Below are 5,290 nucleotides of genomic sequence, written 5' to 3'. Positions count from 1 at the left end.
CCTGACAATAAATTATCATGAGTGATAATGTACAGTGTCGTTCTTTCATTTTTAATTCTTGCCATCTGTCAAAATGATCCTTCTTCACCGTTTGTTACTGACAGCCAAAAAATAATGCAGGACCTTAAAGGATAATTCCGGTATTTAGCACTTTGAGTCCCTTTTCTGGTTTGTTTTGGATGAACTAGTGGTGGACACCAAAATTTTGATGATTGGTCCTGTCTCGACTTTTCTGACTCGTTTTGAATCGCCTTTACTGCTTCAGAGTGGCTGCCTACGGGCATGCACAAACATGTCCTTAAAACAACCCTTAACAACCAGCATAAATTGCCATGGCAGCATACCTCGGTTAAAACCTATCCACCTTTCGTAGTACGGGTTAATCGGGAAGTTACGCCACACGTGATCAAGTTACTCTCGAAGTTACCCAGATAAGCCAGTAACCCCGCTTCGTAGTACAGGCCCCAGAAGTATTCTTTGTTTACCAAACCAAACCAGTGCCTATTTATCGCTAAGTAAAATAAAACCCCAGCTGTGCAGTTTGCACCTCAGAAACGTACCTGGTGGTATGTTTGGCTGGGTCTGTGAAAAAGTTCCCAGGGGAACATTTCGCTAATGAGACCGGGGCCTCATGTACAAAGACTTCCGTGGATTTCATACTAAAACATTGCGTACGTGCAAACCGGAAAAGTAGCGTACGCACAAAAAAATCATGATGTATGAAACTGTGCGTACGCAGCATTCCACACAGCTTTTCTTTGTACATCCCAATTAACATGAAATTAAGTGTACATGCACAAGCATTACACTCCACCCTCTCTCATCCCTCAATCACACTCATTTTAATATGCTAACTAGAAGGCTAACTAACAAGAGCGTAGACCTCTGCGAAAACAAAACGGCCTATCCCGCAATATTAATAACAATGAAAACTCATTTGTAGATCCATTCATACTCGAACCTGCTCCAAAGTGTACAGTAATAACTGAAATTATCAAATTAACTCATTGAGTGCCAAAAACTTAATATTACGTTTTCAATTCAAATACAATTGTTTATTTGTCACATTCAGTATACAGGTAGCCTATAAATGCAGTGAAATGCTTGTTCCACTGACTCCAAGACTGTGCAAAGGATATATATATATATTTTTATATATATATATATATATATATATATATATATATATATATATATATAAAGGGAGAAGAATAAAGAAAGAAAAGTGCAAAGTGTTTAGGCTATGCTCCTGCTACAATCCTCATTTAGAATCCTGATAGCCTGGGGGTAAAAACGTTTCCGCATTCTCTCCGTGTTGGACTTCAGGCAGCGGTAACGTTTCCCAGACCGTAGGATAGAGAAGAGGCAGTTGTTGGGGTGACTGGGATCCCTGATAATTTTCCTTGTTCTCAACTGACATCTCCTTATGTAAATTTCCTGTAGGTTGGGTAGGGCACTTCTGGTGGTACGTTCAGCTGATCTCACTACTCTCTTCAGAGCTTTACGGTCTAGCTCAGTGCTATTTCCATACCAAGCTGTTATACTCCCAGTGATAACACCTTCAATGGTGGTTCTGTAAAAGTTATTCAGTAGTTGTTGAGGTAGCTTAAAGTACTTGAGGCGTCTGAGGTGGAAAAGACGCTGATGACCCTTTTTCACCTGAGAATTAATGTGCTTGTCAGGTCTTCAGTAATATGGACTCCAAGATATTTAAAACTCTCTACCCTTTCCACTTGAGAGTCATTGATCATAAGTGGTTGATACATCTTATGCTGATTACGCCTAAAATCTATAAACATCTCCTTGGTCTTCGTAACATTCAGGAGGAGGTTGTTTTCCTGGCACCAGTTAGATAACATGTCTACTTCACTCAAGTAAGCCTGCTCATTGTTCTTTGAAATGAGGCTGCTGTACTGCTGTGTCATCAGCAAACTTGATAATGATGTTAGAATCATGTACTGCTGTACAATCATATGTGTAGAGGGAATACAACAATGGACAGGCGCGCGGGAACCTATTTTTGACCAGGGGTGCTGAATAACAAAAATAATGGATGTCCGACGATTCCTCCCCCCCCCCCGGACATGTTTCGGATTTTGACTGCTTAACAGCCTACGTCATTTTAGTGTGGTGTGCGGGTGATAGCGAGAAGTTTTAGAAAAGTAGTCCACTGCACCCACCCTAACCCCACAGAAGCGCACTTGACATCAATAGCCTATTTCAGTATAGCTAAGGAAAATTACTTTTCTGATCGTCAAAACCACACCAGAGATGTTAGGTAAGGGATAATGCCCGACGAGGTGTCCATTATCAGAAATAAATGGACGACGCGGAGGCCTGAACTGACGCAAAGCGGAGGACGGTTGCTTTTGCGAAGTCCATTTATTTCTGATAATGGACGAATCGAAGGGCATTATCCCGTTTATATCATGGTCACTTACGAAATAAATAAATATGAAATCAATTATTAATACTAAATGAGTTTTAGAGTTAAAATCGTTCGTTTTTTCAGCTGTTTTTGCAATGCTGTGGAATGTTGATAAGTCACAGAGCGGACTAACTCAGGCATTGTCAAGCAACGTCATAATAATTTTATAGGTGTAGTAGGCCTATATCACTTTTTAAATGACACCCTTTTCAACCTAGACCATGGTATAAGCTTTAAATATAGGCTAATAATCAGGCTGCAATGATCTCGCAAATAATTTCTGAATAGCCTAAAGTGTGTCGTCTCCACAGCAAGTATGTGTCCTAATCATTTCTATCTTAGCGACTAGGATAGTGAAATGATTTCACTAGCTATACATTTATTAGTTTCTTTCAGCTTATCCATGCTTTTTTTGAACGTGTAAATCGCATTGAATATGTAGGCCTATATCAACCGTAGGCCTACACACGTGATCGCTATCACATAGCTGAAACCACGCTACGGTTCTTACAGTAACTGACTCACGTTCACGTTGATCTCTATAACTGTTAATTTTTAGTAGCCTATTTTCGAACCTATCCATAACCCTTTTTTGCTATTTGACTCATCATTTCACATACAAAAATATAAATAATGTCAGACAGCAAATTAGTAATTGTTTAAAAAAAATATATATAATGTTTTTTAAAATCTATCTCCTGCCAGCAGGGGGTGCTGCAGCACCCTCAGCACCCCCTTCCCGCGCCCTTGACAATAGACTTAAAACACATCCCTGTGGCGCTCCTGTATTGAGAGTAAGGGATGAAGAGATGTGACTACCCACCCGCACGGCCTGGGGTCTACCAGTCAGGAAGTTAAAAATCCATTTACACAGAGATGAATTCAGTCCAAGATCTTCCAACTTAGTGAGTAGTAATACAGGTTTGATTGTATTAAATGCTGAGCTAAAATCTTCTCACATAATTCCCTGCCCTGTCATCAAGGTGGGTTAATGCAGTATGCAGTATACAATTGATGGCATCATCAGTAGATCTATTAGTCCGGTATGCAAACTGCAAGGGATCTAGATTTAGGGGCAATGATGAGCAGATGTAATTTTTGACCAACCTCTCAAAGCACTTCATGGCTATCGACGTCAGAGCAACTGGACGGTAGTCATTCAGGCCAGCAGGATGTGAATTCTTTGGAACAGGAACAATTGTTTATCTTTTAAAACATGTTGGTACAGTTGACTGAGCCAAAGAGAGGTTGAATATTTCGATGAATACAGGAGCAAGTTCATCTGCGCAGGTTTTGAATACTCGTCTAGAAATGCCATCTGGACCTGCCGCTTTCCTGGTGTTCACGCTCCTAAATGCTCTCCGCACGTCATGCTCTGAGAGCGTCATGAACGCAGTCTCCACTGGGCCTGGCAGGACTGACGCGCATACAACATGCGCTTGGGTGATTTCCTCCGTGTTTTGGTCAAAGCGCACATAGAATGTGTTGAGTTCATCTGCCAGCGAGGGTTCAGCGTTCACAATGGTGGAAGTTGGTGATTTGTAGTCCGACATCGCCCGTAGCCCTTGCCACATACACCTGGAATCTGACTGTTCAAACCATAGACTGTATATATAGAACTGGACAGTGTGCCGTCTGTTAAGAGTGATGCGAGCGTTAGTCCAGAGCCCCCTGGTGGCTGTCTGCAGTACAATGTGTAACTCCGCCCATCCCCATGTATTTCAATGGCCAAGTAGCCAACTTTCCGTGTCACTTTTCTCACCTAAAACTATTTTTGTATCTACAACTTTTTATTCGAAAAAATAGTTTTCAATATGCTTCAATACACACAATTTTTCTTTTCTCGCTGAAATATTTTTTTTTAATGTTATATTAACAAATCTAAAAAAGCCGTGTTTACACCTATGATTGATAGCTGGCTGGCTGCAGACACAACGCTTTGTCCATTATGTTTTACCGTCTATGCTGCAGAGACGACCACGCCATCGCTCCCTTATTTTAACGACACCAGATTTCGACACATCATTAGGCTATATCTTATCACAGTCTGACTAAATACATAGTGATAGTCATACATTGTGTAGTTGTTTGTAAGAGACACCGTTGTTAGTTGTGACAGATTCTTTGTGAAAAAAAGATGTGCTGTTCTTTCGTAGATGCTAAGTATATTAGCTCATAGCATGCTAAATCATGCTAGCATTAGCCAGTTGATAGGTAAAGTAAAAGGGCTCTGCTTTGATCCGAAGTTACGTTAGCCATACTCACCATCATTTACAGTCCTACTTGTTTCAAATGATTTAACGTAACCAGTGATTGCCGCCATCATCGTTGCAACTTCATTTGAATACACTTAAGTCACTGGGAGAAGGCGATGTTAAGTTTCATTAACGTTAACTCTTGCTTAGTTTTGCACGAATGGCAACAAACGTCACCTAGCCTGCTAGGTCGACAACCTTGATTTGACCATTTATTAATTAGCCCGAAAAATACCTTTATTTGTTTTTTAGTGAACACATATTAGACCATAGCTTAACGCGAGGAGGGATTCAAAGTTACAAATGGCCAATTTGCTTAGTATGCTCAGAACAGCGGCATCTGAAAATGCTGAGTTATATCGTTGTTACCTGCGATTGCACTGCTGGAGAAGCATTTTGCATTGTTATGATTTGATCAGGTCTTGCCAGTGATGTGTAAATCCTCCCGTACGTACGTACCCCATTTCAAAATAATATGTCTACTGTAAATTGAAAACTGTGACAACTCATTGATAGGCTCTCTCTGTAATCGTATGCCTCTACCACAGGCTTGCTAGTCTTTCACCAGAGATAAATCAAAAATGTAATATTGCGGTGGTCCCGGTTA

Source organism: Alosa alosa, chromosome 15 (assembly GCF_017589495.1).
Source record: "Alosa alosa isolate M-15738 ecotype Scorff River chromosome 15, AALO_Geno_1.1, whole genome shotgun sequence".
Lineage (NCBI taxonomy): Eukaryota > Metazoa > Chordata > Actinopteri > Clupeiformes > Clupeidae > Alosa > Alosa alosa.
This window is presented reverse-complemented; position numbering follows the sequence as displayed.